We start from the raw sequence: 17,818 nt of genomic DNA, 5'->3' as shown, positions 1-17,818 counted from the left end.
TATGTATTCTCGAAAAGGAGGGGCAGACAGTGTCTGTAAGTCTTTGTCAGATTTGCACAGTCCCGGTTCAAGGTGTTACTGATTGTTGGTGTCGTCAAAGGTTCGAGGTGAAAGCGAGAGAATTTCTGCTTTTCAGTTCCAAGAACGCTTGCCTTTTCCCAGTTGGGGCCTGGAGCACCTTACCACTTGGGAGGCTTGGGAGACTACTGCGCTCCGAGGACCCGGCCAAGAAAGCCTTCGGCACATGCCGGGCTGCCAGCGTCATGAGCCTCCGGGACATGAACGTTTGAGTGCAGTGGAGCCGTGCGGGAGCCCAAGGACGGACGTGTCCAAAACTCCCTTGTTCCAAATAAAGTTTTCATCATCATCATCATGCTAATTCGATAAGGAGGGCTCGGCGATAGCTCTGGAGGTCACGTTTTTGTTTTTGACATCCTTTTTATGTTCTTAGGCGTCTTCCAGAGCTACCAATTTCACTAATGAAGACTCATGCGCAGTCGAAGCAGGTAATGCTGTAAACCATGTCGGGATAGCCTCTGTTTTAGAGTACATCATTAATCAAATATTTTCATGCGGCCAGTTTCCTCGCCGGCTCCAAGTGGCCATAGTTACTCCCATTTTTAAAGGTGGTGAGAAATGTAACATGTCTAACTACAGGCCAATTTCAATACTCCCTGTATTCTCCAAGGTCGTTGAGAAGCTAATACACGTACGAATGAGCTCATTCTTAACCAAGCATCAGATTATGACACCGTATCACTTTGGGTTCACCAAAAAACGCTCTACAGAAAGCGCCTTGCTAGTGCAAAAAGAAGTCATTCTTAACGCCTTTGAACACCAATTGCATTCACTTGGAATTTGCGTAGACTATTCAAAGGCATTTGACAAAATAAATCACGTTGCACTCTTAACAAAATTGGAATATTATGGTTTCAGAGGCTGTTTCCTTTCTCTTATTAAATCCTGCCTACAATACGGCCAACAAAGGGCGCACATAAATAACTCTTGCTCCAGCTTCAAACCATTGCTACATGGCGTTCCGCAGGAAAGTATCCTCGGGACACTACTTTTCAACCTACATATTAATGACCTTGTTAACATAGATTTAAATACATCATTTATTATTTATGCCGATGACACAAGCTTATTTTTCTCCCATCACAGTTTACCCCTGCTTGTAAAGAAAGCGAATGGAGCGCGCTTGATGTATTGAACACTTGGTGTCTAAATAACTCCTTAACTATAAACGTCTCGAAGACAAAATCAGTTCTTTTTCGCCCTAAAAATAAACCGGTTAATTCAAATATTGTCCTGCAACTTGGTCTTTCAGTCATAGAGGTGGTACCAGTAATAAAAACCTTAGGTGTTCTTTTTAATGAGAATATGCAGTGGAACGCACATACTGACCTCGTTCACTCCAAACTATCCCGAATAGTTGGTATTCTTGCACGTTTTCGTTACTTTCTGCCAAAGCACATTAAATTACTTTTGTATAACTCCCTTTTCGCATCCACATTATCGTATTGCTGCTTGATATGGGGCACAACAACGTACACAAACCTGTCCAAAATCTATCGACTGCAGAAAAAAGCTGTAAGAATTATTTCAAATGAACCCAATGACGCACAAACAAAACCTCTTTTTGATGACCTTAGATTACAACCATTACCGAACCTGTTCAATGCACTTCTGTTGAAACGTCATCATGCCTTTCATCAAAATAATGGCCCTTTCCTTGAAAACCTTGCGAGCCTGTCTCCATTTGCCAAAGCATATAGCACACGAAGCAGTCAGACATGGAAGATTCCTCACACCCCTACTAACTATGGCCGCCAAATGGTGATGTACACGCTACCACATGTTCTTAACTCTTCTGATAACACGTCCAATTGATCTATCACTCAGTCTATGTGTAATTACTCAAGACATTAACACTTGCAATTATGAACCCGCAATGTTAGCCCGATCACTTAACGTGTTTTTAAGATTATGTAAAGCCGTCGCCATATATATTGCCACACTGCTGACACTCTGCAGGCGCCACCTGGTGGCCGAAACTTGGCTCGCAGCGCGTGGCGGAGCGTCGTTTTCGTCTAGCTTGTGCTCGGCGGTTCGGAGCCTCGTCTGAGAATACGGCTGTGCTTCCCGCTTCCTGGTGACATTTGGTGGATGTGCTGGGTAGGACGAACGGCGTAGCACTGCCGGAGCACTGACCTGTCTGGCTGCTGCCAGTGGTGGACGTCATAGCGCGCACAGGCCTGGTCAGTGGCTCGAACTCGGGCTGCAGGCCTCGCAGGCGACGGCTCGCTTTGTGGACGGGTGTGGTGTCCGCGCGTTGGGGAGAAGCGTCACGGCTGTCGTCGGCGTCAGCGTACATGGGACAGTACCCAGCACGGCTCGCACCTCGGTCGCCACCATCCTTCCACGGCGACCGGTTCGAAGATGTAGAGGATTGGTTGGCCAGTTTTGACCGTGTGGCCGCATTCAATCAGTGGGACGACGAGCGGAAACTTGAATGTGTATTTTGCACTGCTCGACTCGGCGAAAACGTGGTTCGAGAACCACGAGGCGTCCTTCTCCAACTGGGCAGCTTTTCGCCGCGAGTTGCTCGCTACATTCAGCTCGAGCCAACGGAAGGAAAATACTGAGATCGCCCTTCGCTCTAGGTCACAGCAGTCGAACGAGAGCGTGGCCATGTTTATAGAGGACATGACACGCCTCTTCAATCGGGCCGACCCTGCCATGCCCGAAGCTACAAAGGTACGGCACCTTATGCGTGGGGTGAAGGAGCAGCTGTTCGCTGGCCTCATGCGCGACCCTCCGCTAACCGTCGCCGCCTTCGCCAAGGAAGCTACCTGCATGGAACGTTCGCTGCAGGAACGGAGTGCCCAATACGGCCGTCAGGCGAATGTAGCGGCCACTCACTACTTCACGTCCTTGCCAGGCCCAGGGGACGAGGCGCTGCGAGAGGTTGTACGGAGCATTGTCCGCGAAGAACTGCGACACCTCCGCTTGGATGCTCCGTCGGCAGGTATACCTTCAACGGCGGACGTCATCCGTGACGAAATCCAGCGAGCGGTGCAGTCACCACCAGCACCACTACCAGAGCCGCACGTCATGTCGTACAGCGATGCCCTGCGCCGACCTGCCCCCGTGCCGCAAGCGTTTCGCCCCGTTGCCGGACCTCAACCACCCCACCGTTACCTGCGCCCCGTCGAGCAGTAGCAGGATCTGCGCCCTCCTATCAGCAAAGCGCACGTGTGGCGCACGTCCAACGATCGCCCGCTCTGCTACCACTGCGGGGAGCCTGGCCATATTCTGCGGCATTGCCCGTACAGGCGTATGGGTTTGAGAGGATTTCCGCCGGACGCGCCTCGACCGCGCTATGGTGAGAGACCGCAGGACATAGATGAGTACCTCGCCGCTCATGTGCTGCCCCCGACGACCTCGCAGCAGCGCCAATCGCGATCGCCGTCCCCGAGGCGCTTTACTTCGCCCAATCGACTCTCTACCTCTGGTCAGTTCAGACGCACGTCCCCTCGCCGGGAAAACTGAAGACGGCGTCCTCCGGGGGTAGGGCCGCCGCCACTGCACAGAGTCAACAGCCTCCACCCGACGATTCGACGCGACGACCCGGGCAGCGACCACCCGATCCGGCGACCTCACCGACGTGCTGCGAACGATTAGTTTCAGCTGAAATTTTAGTTACCGCCGACAGTTATCAAGTGAATGCACTCGTCGATACCGGCGCTGATTTTTCCGTGACGAGCAGTGAGCTCGCCACGACTCTCCGTAAGGTTCTGACGCCTTGGTGTGGACCCGTGATCCGCACCGCCAGTGGCCATGTAGTGACGCCGATCGGTGTCTGCACCTGCCGTATCCAGATCCGAGGTCTTACTTTTACTGGCTCCTTTGCCGTATTACGTGACTGTTCGAAAGATCTGATTCTGGGCATGGATTTCCTTCGAGAGTATGGTGCGGTCATCGACCTTCGGGAGCTCATGGTATCTTTTTCCGCCCAGCGAGCCGTTGACACCAACAGCGAGCCCAGCAGAGTAGTGTTGCGCCTATGTGCCGACCACATAACGCTTCCTCCGCGAGCCAGCAAATTCGTCACAGTCGAGTGTGATAGCAGCACCGGCACCCTTGGCATCGCTGAAGCGAACATGTCGCTGCTACTCGCTCGGCAAGTTTGTGTAGCCCGAGGCCTCGTAGAACTTACTAACGGTCGTACCGACATCCTAGTCACCAACTTTACCTGTGAACCGCAACATCTAACGAAGACAGAGGTCGTCGCTTATTTTGACGAGCTTGGAGAGTGTACCCGGCAGTGTTCTTTGTCCACGACGTCAGATCTCGACGACGCGACGGCTACAGCCATCCCGACCGATGTAAACCCGCACCTCTTGGCCAGTTAGAAACGCTGCGTAGAAAATCTCATTTATTCTTTCCGCGACTGTTTTGCATCAACTTCCAAGGTGCGACAGACGCCGCTCACCATGCAAGCACCGAATTATCGTTGCGGACGACCAAAGACCCCTGTGTCAGCGGCCTTAACGTGTGTCTTCAAAAGAACGGGACGCCATCCTGCCGCCAAGTTACCCAAATGCTCCAGGACGACGTCATACCACCATCCACGATCCCCTGGGCATCGCCTGTTGTCCTCGTCACGAAGAAAGATGGCACCCTCAGGTTCTGCGTGGATTACAGGCGCCTCAATAACGTCACAAAAAAAAGATGTGTACCCTCTGCCACGCATTGATGATTCCCTAGACCGCCTGCGCCATGCCACTTACTGTTCGTCCCTTGACCTCCGCAGTGGGTATTGGCAAATCGAGGTGGACGAACGCGACCGCGAGAAGACCGCCTTTATTACCCCTGACGGTTTATACGAGTTTAAGGTGCTTCCTTTTGGCTTGTGTTCGGCCCCTGCCACATTCCAACGAATGATGGACACGGTGCTGTCTGGCCTGAAGTGGCAGTCATGCCTCGTATATCTCGACGATGTCGTGATCTTCTCCCACACGTTCGATGAACACCTGAAACGTTTGCGTGCTGTTTTCGAGGCCATACGTGCCGCTGATCTCTCTCTGAAACCGGAAAAATGTCACTTTGCGTTTCATGACCTGAAGTTTCTTGGTCATACTGTCAGCGCTCAAGGCGTTCGTCCCGACCCCGAAAAGACGGCCGCCGTAGCTGCCTTCCCCAAGCCCGCAGACAAACGGAGCCTACGTCGTTTCTTGGGCCTCTGCGCCTACTATCGCCGGTTTGTTGCTAATTTCTGCAAGCTAGCTGAGCCTCTGACCCGCCTGACCAAAGACGCTGAACCCTTCTTCTGGGGCCAGGACCAAGAAAGAGCCTTCACGGAGCTCAAGTCGCGTCTCCAATGTACGCCTGTACTTGGCCACTTCGACGAGGAGGCCGACACGGAACTACACACAGATGCCAGTAACATTGGTCTCGGTGCGGTTCTTGTTCAGTGGCAAGATGGCCTAGAACGCGTGATTGCTTATGCCAGTCGCTTTTTATCCCGTTCCGAAGTCAACTATTCCACCACGGAAAAGGAATGTCTGGCTGTGCTGTGGGCCATTACAAAATTTCGTCCGTACTTGTATGGCCGCCCATTTCGGGTTGTGAGCGATCATCATTCACTGTGTTGTCTGGCGAATCTGAAAGATCCCTCGGGGCGGCTTGCTCGATGGAGCCTTCGTTTACAAGAATTTGATGTCCGACGACGATTCCGCTTTCCTCGGTGCTGTCACCACATCCACTCTTGCCCGCCAAAAGCGGGCCGACTCCGAACTGCTTCTCCTCATCGAGTACCTCGAAGGAAGCGCTCCATCTCCTCCTCGACTCTTCAAGCGCGGACTGTCATCGTTTTGCTTGCGTGATGGTGTCCTCTACAAAAAGAATTACGGCCCAACGGACACTGTCTATCTGCTTGCAGTACCTACAGCGCTTCGTGACGAAGTTTTGCGTGCGTGCCACGACGACCTTTCTTCGGGCCACCTCGGGTTTTCCCGCACGTTGGCGCGCATACGTCACAAGTACTACTGGCCCAGGCTTTGTGCGCTTGTCCAACGCTACGTACGAACATGTCGTGAGTGCCAGCGCCGGAAGACGCCGCCGACTAAACCAGCCGGGCTCCTGCAGCCTATTGATCCCCCGCACCTCCCATTTCAAGAGGTTGGCATGGACTTACTCGGTCCATTTCCGGCGTCTTCCATGGGTAACCGGTGCATTGCTGTTGGCACTGACTATCTTAGCAGCTACTGTGAGACCAAGGCCCTTCCCCGTGGTACCGCAGCCGAAGTCGCAGATTTCTTCATTCACAACATTGTACTTCGTCACGGAGCCCCTACAGTCGTATTAACTGACAGGGGAACCGCGTTTGCGTCGGCATTAACGAGCGAGGTACTTCGTCTCAGTGGCACCAGCCATCGAAAGACTACAGCCTACCATCCGCAAACGAACGGACTGACTGAGCGGCTAAACAAGACAATCGCCGATATGATTTCGATGTATGTCGACGATGACCATGGGAACTAGGACCGGATACTCCCTTACATCACGTTCGCGTACAACACTGCGCTATACGAAACGACACGCTTCACTCCGTTCCATTTGGTGCACGGTCGCGAAGCCCTGACCATGCTGGACGCCATGCTCCTTCTGGACCCTGTTCCTTCTTCTGTCGTGGCCGCTGACCAATTTGTTCATGACGCCGAAGCCGCTCGCCATGTGGCTCGACAACGAATCCGGCGCCAACAACAACGCGACGCCAAGCGTTACAACCTCCGCCGCAGGGAGGTGATTTACACCCCCGGTGACCAAGTCTGGGTGTGGAGCCCGATCCGTTTGCGAGGGCGCTCTGAGAAGCTTCTTCGCCGTTACTTTGGTCCCTACCAGGTGTTACGCCGCCTCAGCGCGTTGACCTACGAGGTGCTTCCTCAAGGAACTGTCCGGTCCTCTCGACAACCGACGTCCGAAGTAGTCCACGTGGCCAGAATGAAGCCGTATTACTCCCGTTAGCCCCCTCTTCACGGAGACACTCGCGCCGTTAACTTTCCGCCCTCCCTCTATTCTTGTTTTTTTTCCCCGCCCGTGCGGCATCGAGCCGATGCCTCTTGGAAGGGCAATGCCACACTGCTGACACTCTGCAGGCGCCACCTGGTGGCCGAAACTTGGCTCGCAGCGCGTGGCGGGGCGTCGTCTTCGTCTAGCTTGTGCTCGGCGGTTCGGAGCCTCGTCTGAGAATACGGCTGTGCTTCCCGCTTCCTGGTGCCAATATACTGCTTTTCTTTATATCGCTATCTATTTTTGTCCACTGCTTTATTGCTCTGTGAACGGGGTGCTGGCCCTTGTCAAGCCGTTACAGGCTTTATGCTAGCACCCCGTAGCATCACAAGTTTTGTAACATCATTGTTTTAATTTATTTATATTCTTTTATTTCAAGATACTCCTAAAGGCCCTCTTCACGAGGGCATTACAGAGGGGGTGGTAAAAATTGTAACTTGAATACATAGAAGGAACATTAACATGAGTAACAGGGCAAAAAAAAGCAATAAAAGTGCAGTAACTCGTAGTCAGCAAGAATCAAAATGTGGCGGAACAACAAGACGCAAATAAACAAAATGAAAAAAAAACAAGAAAAGAAAACACAAAGATAAAAACAACGGAATGAACAGAACGAAAAGCAAAACTCCAACACATTGCGGTGAGCAGAACAGAACTAGAAGAAAACTACAGATCGCTTTGATTTTTTAAAAGTTCATGAAATGATGTCGCATTCGTTTCAGTTGCGATTGTTTAAGGCAGCCGGTTCCAATCAATAATGGTTTTGGGTATGAATGATTTAGCAAAACTTGAAGTGTGACATGTGATGCGTTTGATTTTGAAAGGATTGTCACGGCATGGTAAACTGCTGTGGGTAAGTGAAAGAAATCGTCGTGAAGCAACGGATGATGGTAAATTTTGTGAAAAAGAGTTAAGCGAGCCTGTTTACGACGATGGGAAAGGCTGTCAAGTCCAGCACGAGCTTTTAAAGCCGTCGCGCTAGTAAAACGCGAGTAGTTAGAATCAATGAAACGAGCAGCACGCTTATCAAAGATTTTATGTTATCTTTGATGTAGGCTTGATCTGGGTCCCATATGGCGGAAGCGTACTCAATTTTAGGTCGAATTAATGTAATATAAGCAAGATTACGCACATGCGCAGGAGCATGTCGAAGGTTACGTTTTAAAAGGCCAAGAAAACGGTTAGCAGCTGTTAGAATCAAGTTAATATGATAGTTCCAGGTTAAGTCTGATTGGAGGTGAACTCCTAGATACTTGTAAGTGGAAGTTGTCTCAACTGTTATGTCATTAAAAGAGTATGCGGTTGGTATGCGATAAGAATTTCTAGTAAAGGAGACGAGCTTTGTCTTAGAGGGATTTAGGGTCATAAGCCACAACTGACATCAAGTGTTAATAGAATCGAGGTCAGTTTGTAAGGATTGTCGGTCAAGGTCATTTGTAATGGTTCGATACACAACACAGTCGTCAGCAAACAGTCTAATTTGTGAAGAAATACAATTTGGCAAGTCATTAATAAATATTAGACAGAGCAGGGGACCAAGCACACTCCCCTGAGGCACACCAGATGTGACATGGGCCATTGTAGAGTTAGAACCATTAACAGAAGTGAACTGAGCGCGAGATGAAAGGAAGTCTTTAATCCATGCTAGTACCCGAGGGTGAATATTAAGGTGCGATAGCTTGAGAAGTAGTCTATGGTGAGGAACCCGATCAAATGCCTTTGAAAAATCTAAAAACAAAGCATCGACTTGTATTCCAGCATCTAAAGGAGTAAATAAGTCGTTAGTAAATCCGGCGAGCTGAGTGTCGCAAGAAAATCCCTTGCGAAAACCGTGCTGATATATAAATATGATGTTATGATCTTCAAGATAATGAATGATCTGAGTGTGTATGGCATGTTCAAGGAGCTTAGAGAAAGTGCAAGTCACTGATGATATGGGTCTATAGTTTAGAGGATCAGAGCGGAAGCCAGATTTGAAAATTGGAATTAAATTGGCTATACGCCAGTCGTGCGGGATGGAGCCAGAGGATAAAGACTGAGAAAAAAGTACAGACAAGACTTGGAAAATACTGTGAGATATGTTTTTAGTATTTTGTTGTTAAAGCCCAGTGGATCCGCGCTTGTGGTAATTTTAAGATTACTTTAAAAAGTAAGAATACCATCTTCCTTGATGACTATTGGGGGCATTGAAAAATCATGAAATGGGTTGAGAACTGGAGAGGTGGTGATGACTTCTTGCGTGAAAACAGAGAGAGAGAGAGAGAGAGAGAGAGAGGGAAAGGCAGGGATGTTAACCAGAAAGGATTCCGGTTGGCTACCCTGCACAGGGGAAGGGAATGAGGGGAATTAAAGAGGAAAGAGAGAAGTAACGGGAAATGATCACAGTCTGTCAACCAAGGCAGTCGCTCTCAAAAAGCGAAAGAGTGCCTTGTAAGCCTTGATGGCAGTTTATTTATTTATTTATTTAGAACATACTGCAGGCCTACAGTAGGCCCAAGCAGGAGGGGCGAATATATAATATATGCAAAAAAGAACAGGTTTAGCAAAATTGAAAAATGTTAAATACAAGTTGTAACACAAAATACAGCAATAAATACAAGGCTCAGATGCAAAATACAAAAAGTAAACGTAGAAATAAATGGCTCTCAAATTAAATGCTGTGAAGAAAACATAGAGTCAAAAGAATCAGCTCTGGTTAAGAGATCTGGCGGACACCTGTTCCACTCCTCAATGGTGCGTGGAAAAAATGAGTATTTAAAGGCCTTAATCCTAGCACTGTAAGGGGTTAATGATTGTGTATGATGATTTCGTGTTTGGCGCGTAGTGTTAGGTTTGAGGAAGGGGTCTGCATTCATAGACAGTTTATGGTTTTTTAGTAAGAAAAGTAGTTTCAGTCTTTGAATTTTCCGCCGCAGCTGTAATGTTTCAATACCGTGAGTTCGCATGAGGGTCGTTGGTGAGTCAGTTAGTTGACTGTTGTGGCCACGGACCGAGGATCTTGGCCTCTGTGAAAGGGCGAGGGTCCAGGCGGTCCAAAGCACATCGCAGCTTATGTCTTTCGGCTACAAAGGCAGGGCACTCACACAAGATATGGGTGATTGTCTCATCACAGGCGCAGTTCACACAAGAAGGGCTGTCGGCCATCGCGATCCGGAAAGCATACTTATTCGTGAAGGCAACACCGAGCCATAGACGACACAGTAGTGTTGCTTCACGACGCGCTATATTAAACGGAAGACGGAGGCGCAGTCCAGGGTCCAAAGTCCTGAGGCGACGGTTGCACAACTCACCAGAGTTCCACGCTGAAAGTGTGAGCTCCAGCCTCAAAGAACGAAGCCCACACGCTGCGTCAGCTCTCGTTACGGGGATATTAACGGGGATTCCATCATTGTGGGCAGAACGGGCAGCTTCGTCAGCCTGGTGATTGCCATGAATGCCGCAGTGGTCCGGCAGCCACTGGAAAATTATGTTATGTCCTTTCAATGTGGCGTCATGGTAGAGCTTGCGGATTTCGGCAACGAGTTGTTCGTGTGACCCACGGCGTAGTGCAGTTTGCAGGCCTTGAAGGGCTGCTTTAGAGTCGGTGAAAACTGTCCAGTCATCTGCAGATTCCTGACTAATGAACTGAACTGCAGCCCGTAGGGCAGCTAGTTCTGCACCAGTTAAAGAGGCGAAATAGGTAGTCCTCACCTTCATTAAAATAGACCTGGCCGGTATCACCACAGACCCAGCAGAGCTTGTTGAAGTCACTGAGCCATCTGTGTAGACATGTATGCGGTGTTTATGGTTAAAATGCAAATGATGCAGTGTCAGTTGCTTGAGAGCAGGCAATGATAAATCAGATTTCTTATTAATTCCAGGAATAGATAGGTGCACCCGGGGTTCATGGAGACTCCATACGGGTGAGCATGATCTTGATGGGTGGGCGAACTGCGAAGGAAGATAGGCACGGTGAGCTTGAATTACATTTGCAAATGCAGTATGTGGTCTGAGTACGGGAAGAGCTGCAAGATGATGACTCGGAACTCGCGTGAGGTGCCGAATGTGTGTTCTCATGGTTTCAACAGCAATGTATGAAGTAACAGGATGCTCCCCAGCGACAAGAATAGTGGCTGCCGTTGAGGCACATTTAGGTAGCCCAAGGCAGATTCGTAGAGCTTGCGCTTGAACACTTTGAAGTGTCTGAAGGTTTGTCTTTCTGATATTGTTTAAAATGGGAAAGCTATACGCATGTATCCCAGGAACAGCGAACGGTACAGTTGAAGCATCGAGCGTACAGATGCACCCCAGGACTTTCCCCCGAGGAAGGAGAGAATATGAACAATCGCTGTCAGTTTCTTTCGCATGTCGTAAAGATGGGGACTCCACGAGAGGTTCCTATCGATAACAACGCCAAGGAAGCGATGGTTTTTCTCATAGGGAATGGCGTTGCCATTAATATATATGGGGTAACTTGTCATTTTTTTTCGCGTGAACGCCACGAGGGAACACTTCTCGGTTGAAATATTTAGGCCCTGCTGACGAAGGTATAACGTCACTATCGTTGCCGCCTTTTGTAGTCTCGCACGAACTTGCGGACGGGTCACGCTTGATGCCCAAATACAGATATCATCGGCGTATATTGAGATCTGGACTGATTGTGGCAATGAGTCAACCAGGCCGACGAGAGCTATGTTGAAAAGAGTTGGGCTCAGCACTCCACCCTGCGGGACTCCGCGCGAATTTAGATGCGAAGAGGTTGGTCCGTCTTCAGTCTGGACAAAACACGACCTCCCTGACAAATAGCTGCGTATCCAGCTGAACATGCGGCCTCCAATCTGAGCAGCTTCTAATGCGTCCAAAATGGCCTGATGCGTTACGTTGTCGTAGGCGCCCTTGATGTCCAAGAATAGTGCCGCAGTCAATCTTTTCAAGTTTTTTTGGTGCTGGACGGACGATACAAGGTCAACCACATTGTCAATGGAAGAGCGGCCACGTCGAAACCCAGACATAAATGCAGGGTAAATTTGGTATCGCTCCAGGAACCATTCCACGCGTATTAACAGCATTCTTTCCATGACTTTCCCGACACTGCTGGAGAGTGCAATTGGCCGGTATGCTGAAGTGTCGAGTGGTGATTTTCCCGGTTTAAGGAGTTGTACGAGACGACTGGTCTTCCATGCATTAGGAACTTGTTGTATGACTTGTTGTATGTGTCCAGAAGAACCCGTCGAGCCTCTTGGCCAAGGTTGGCGAGCGCGGAGTATGTCACACCATCGGGCCCCGGCGATGACGACCTTCTGCAACAAGCCAGCGCAGCGTCAAGTTCCTCCATGGAGAACAAGTTATCCATTCGTGAATCCCGCGAGGGTGGAACATCACTGCAGTGCAGCGTTGTGGATGGGTTCGGTTGGCCTGTTATCCTTGCGCAAAATTCTTCGGCTACCGCGACCTCGCTGCGTCTTTGGTGGAGCGCGAGGGATTTAAACGGGTGGCGCTGTTGAGGGGACTTACGAAGGCCACGGATCACATTCCAAACGCGTGACAAAGGCTTTCGTAGGTCAAGTGTCTCGCAAAATGTTCTCCAACGTTGTGTCTGCAGGGCTTGAATTCTGCGCTGGATTTTTTTCTGCAGGCGTCTTGCATCTCTGAGGTCTAAGCGCGACTTTGTGCGTCGGTATCTGCGCTCTGCCCTGCGCCGTAGTGCCCGCAGTTGTTGTAATTCAATATCAAAGTCGGTGTATTTTGCGACGGGGTTGTAGCAACACGTTGCGCTCTCCATGACCTCCTTAATTTTTTGTTCAAGACCTGTCGAGAATCCTTCCATGCATGCATCCTCCATACGCGCTTTAAAAACTATCCAATCAATGCGCTGCATACGTGTGGCAGAACGGGACGTGCAATGGCCGGTAAAAATCAGGTAGGTTGGGATGTGGTCACTGCCATGGGTTTCTACATCCAAAAACCATTGGACGTTGTTGGTTAGGCATCGCGAAACGAAAGTCAAATCTAGGCAGCTGCTATAGGTCACCCCTCGAATATACGTCGGGGTTCCGTCATTTAGGCACTGGAGGCCGTGGTCAGAGGCGAAGGAGACGAGTTTCCTTCCACTAAGGTTCATCCTAACGCCTCCCCACATGGTGTGGTGAGCATTGAAGTCACCTATAATCACCCATGGACCGGAGGTGGCTTGCATCAAATCACTCAGCCTTTTTCGTCAAAGCGGCTTGACGGCGCCATGTACACAGCCAAAAGCGTAAACGTGAGGTCACGGCTCTTCACTGTGAGGCAAACATACTGGTTGTCATTGTGTGGGGGAACCGAATGATGCACATATGTAAGTTCACGTCGAATGTAGATGATGACTTTGCTGGTTCTGTTGCGCGTGGGGGAAGTAAAAGCTTCATAACCGGATAATCGCAAAATGTTGGGTAGATTCGGTTCACAGATAACAAGAATGGGGAAGCGGTTTTCATAAACATAATTTCGAATATCTGAAATCCGGGACTGGAGCCCGCGGGCATTCCACTCAAAAATAAAAGCTTGCTTGACTTTCTTCGTAAAAGATTGTTCCGGGGGAGCCATGGTGCCTTCTAATGAAGAGCTGCAAGAACTGGCTGTAGCGCGTCCAGTACTTGCAGTGCGTTGTGTGCTGCTGGCGTGCGCAAGCCGGACAGCAGAGCACGCATAACATTCATCAGTGACGTTAGCATTGCAATCACTTGTGTATCTTGGCCGTGGTCGGAATCGTGCCTTTTGCCCGGATCAGTTGTAGGTGTTGCAGACATGGGGTGCGGCAACGTACCGGACGAAGTGTGTGCTCTAGGCTTTGGTAGTGGTGGCCACGTTGTGTCAGAGGCAGCAGGGCGTGTTTCACGAGTCGCCAGGCTTTCCTGATTTGTTGTCGGTGGAGGCGGACAAGCTGCACTGCCGCTTGGGGTCTTCTCTTCGAAGGTATTTGTGTCATTCAACGACCTTCGGCGGCGGCGCGAACGACGTCGTCGCACCTTTGCAGCGGCTTCTCTGTGGTTGGAATGATCACGCACCATTTGCTTCAGTACCGCCCTCTCTGTCTTTAGGCGAGGGCAGTCCTTCGAGGAAGAAGCGTGAGGGCCACGACAATTGGCGCACTTCAAGGCAGTCGCGCGGGAACTGTCGCCGCTGTGGGGCTCAGAGCATTTTGGGCACACAATGGTGTTTTGACAGACCCCGCTCACATGACCAATCTTCATACATTTCCGGCACTGTAGCGGCTTAGGTACGAATGCACGGACTGGGTGACGAAAGTGCTCCACCTTCACGTAGGATGGAATGCAGTCACCCTTGAAAGTCAGCTTAACGCATGTAGACCTTCCAAGGCGCTTAACTTGCATTATAGAAATGCTGTTGGTTGCCGGCTTGATTAATATGGGCAAGTCGGCGTCAGGGATAGCGATGTCGACGTTGTAAATTACGCCAGCCGTGGTTCCGCTGTCTTGTAGAATAAGGGGGCGTACACTGATATTGCCCAGTTTGGTGATGGCGGCCAAACTGTCCAGCTCGCTGCGCTTCATGACATCAATGGCAATGATGTTCTTATGCGGGTTAACTCTGACGTCTTTAATCCCTCCTGGTACAAGGCTTTCAAGGAATACGGAGATGGCTTGCCTGTTCAGGAGATTCAAGTTTTCTGTTGGCTCCAATGGCACGAACAAGGCTGTATGGGCCTCGGCACTTCGCGCCGTGATGACCGTATCCGTACTTGAGGACGTCGTTGACGTCGACTCAGTTTGTCTCCGCAGTCTGCGCTTGGCCTTCTTACTGACGACGGGTACAAACCCATCGTCGGTCGAGGAGTCATCACTTCGGGGAGTCGAGTAGTCATCACCGTACACAACGGTGTCCTGGCTGCTGGAGTCACTCGGGGCGTACAGGCGCTTCCTCTGGGCGGCCGTTGCCGACCCACCGGGATTCACAGAAGGCACAGCGGCCTCCACTTCCATCGCCGTGACACAAGGGGAGCGGCGCCTCCCTAATTACGGCACAAATTATCCAAAAACTGCAGAGATATGAAGCCAGCGTTCTGACACAGAACAACTTCTTTCTTCCAGCTGGTCGCCATTAGAACTTGTCAAAAAAGAATCAGCACGCGAATGAGGGTTAATTACGCTCCAAAACCTACGGGGGTTATTAGATAGCATGGTAGGCAAAACGTCATTATCAAATTGGCGACGGGTAGATTTAAGCAATTTTTGGTAGTTTTTATTACTTTGTTTGTATTTTTCCAATGTGTTTAATTGGTTGTTAGCAACTGCCTGCCTATACAAACGTTTTTTCTTATTATTAGCTCTTCGCAGCCGCCCACTAAACCAGGGCGCACTTTTGCTGCACTTAATTGTGATAACCGGTATGTATTTTGTAATGAGGTTAATTAGAGTAGTTTTAAGCACTATCCAGTTCTGTTCAATGGAACGGAATGTAGAGTCAGCCAAGAACCGCCCAGAGAAAGAGGTTAATTCATAGTTCATTTGGTCAGAATTAGCTCTGGTCATCTTGGTGGTAGTTTTTCTTTCGACAATTCTGCAATTGATGCACCCAGTAATAATGTCATGCTCAGAAAGACCATTAAGGTGAAATATTTTAGAACAAGTATCGGGATTATTGGTTAGAATCAAGTCAAGAATGCTTGCAGTGGTACCTGAGGTTCGCGTGGGTTTTGTAATGAGCTGAGTTTTGTAATGAGCTGAAGACAAATCTGTAGAAAAGCGTGCGCATCCTTATCACTTAGAGGAACAGATAGTGTTTCCCAATTGATGCCTGGGAAATTAAAGTCGCCAAATATAATTAGGACTGTCGTGTCCGGTCGCTGTGTTGAATGCAGCGAAAGACGCACACGGTACTTTAAGACTTCGTTTATTTAAAGCCGATGAGGGTGCGACCAGCGTCGACCGAGGCAGGAGCCGAACTGGCCGCCCGAAGAAAGGAGGGAGTGGAGAAGCGTCCACGGCAGGGAGTGGCTTCCCAGAACAGGAGGAGGGTGCGGAGGCGCACCGTGGGGGGGCATCCGGCGACAGCGTGCGACGAGGGGCAAGCGGTCGTTAGGAGGGGATGCGAGTGGTCGTTAGGAGGAGGATTGAGTGGTCGTTAGGAGGAGGATGCGAACTGTCGTTAGGAGGGGAATGCGAGTGGTCGTTAGGAGGGGGCGCACACACAAAAGCAGTAAGGGAACACAACACTTCCTTCCCCCTTAGAAAGTTGCCTGGTATCGTGCAGGGGGTCGGCGCTCACGCGTGGAGGCGCGCTGGCTTTGTGCGCTCGGGGGAGAAACACTTGTAGGCTGGCTGTTGTTCGCTGTGTCTCCTAGGTCTGTCCTGGGCGAAGTCTCTTCTTCCGGGAAGAGGTGCCAGGCTATGTGGGAAAATGGTGCACGTGTTCTCTCCGCTGGCGGACAGCTCTCAGACGGCGTCGTAAATCTACGCAGCTGGTTGAGATGTCGGCGTGCTACTGTGCCATGTATGTTGACGAGCCAAGAGCGCAGGCCTATGCGTCTGACAATTGTAGCTTCCTCCCAGCGTGGCTTTTTCAGAAACTGTCGGGCGAGGACGCGCTGCCCCTCATTAAGCGTGCCGCAGCGCGGAATTGCTTTTTCTTCCCGGAACGTCTCTGCCTTTGGCTCGGGGAGGATGGCTGTGAGCTGGGTTCGCATTTCACGCTCGAACATCATTTTGGAGGGGGTCTCGCCTGTTGTGCTCTGAACCGTCGTGTGCTGCTTGAAGAGAAAGCGCGCAAGGCGGCGCTGCAGCGAGCCTGTCTGATCTCTTTCAAGGGCGCGTTTTAGCTCGGCTACGTAGCGCTCGGCTTGTCCGTTTGTCGCTGGGTGGTAGGGGGCCGATGTATCTGAGGAGATCCCGTTGTCGCGATAAAACTTGAGAATCTCCGCAGACACAAACGGTGTTCCGTTGTCCGACACTACCTTGCGCGGCAGGCCGAACGTTGCAAATAGTGATCGGAGGTTGTCAATGACTGCTGCCGAAGTCGTCTGTCCCATTTGCCTTATCTCAAGCCACTTTGTGTAGGCATCTACGACCACAAGGAAAGTGCAGCCCTCAATTGGTCCTGCAAAATCAATGTGCAGTGTGTGCCATGGTGTGTCTGGCTTTTCCCATTCTGGGACAGGAGCTTTCGGCGGGGCGCTCCGGCTGCTCTGGCAAGGCTTGCATTCTCGCACCACTGTTTCGATGTCGTTGTCAATGCCAGGCCACCACATGTAGCTTCTGGCACACTTTTTCATTGCAACGATGCCCCGATGTCCGGCGTGGATGAGAGACATAGCTTGTGCGCGTAGTTCTCTCGGCATCACAACTCGGGACCCAAATATGATGCAGCCGCGATGGGTGCTCAACTCTGTAGCTCGCCTGCGGTAAGCGTCGAAGTTGTCCCCTTTGAGTTTATGCACGTTGCCTTGTTGAACAGCTGTGTAAACTAGCCGGAGAGCTGCGCACTTCTGCGTAGATGCTGCAACTGTGCCTGCTGTAAGCGGAGGTTCTGGCAGTGCTTCGAACATCAGAACGTCTCCTGGTGGAAATGGTTCGTCAACAGTTGCGTATAGTGGCAGACGGCTTAGCGCATCGGCGTTTTGATGTTCACTCCATTTCATCACGCCTAGTGGAGAAAACCAATTTCTCCCTAGAAGGCTTGATCCTGTGCCCTTCACAACAAGCAGAGGTAGCGTATGGGTCTGGCCGTTGTAGTTAACCTGCACGTTGGCAGAGCCCAATAGTGG

This window comes from Amblyomma mixtum, chromosome 1 (assembly GCF_055824585.1).
Source record: "Amblyomma mixtum isolate Tamu chromosome 1, ASM5582458v1, whole genome shotgun sequence".
NCBI lineage: Eukaryota > Metazoa > Arthropoda > Arachnida > Ixodida > Ixodidae > Amblyomma > Amblyomma mixtum.
Note: the sequence above shows the minus strand (reverse complement) of the source record.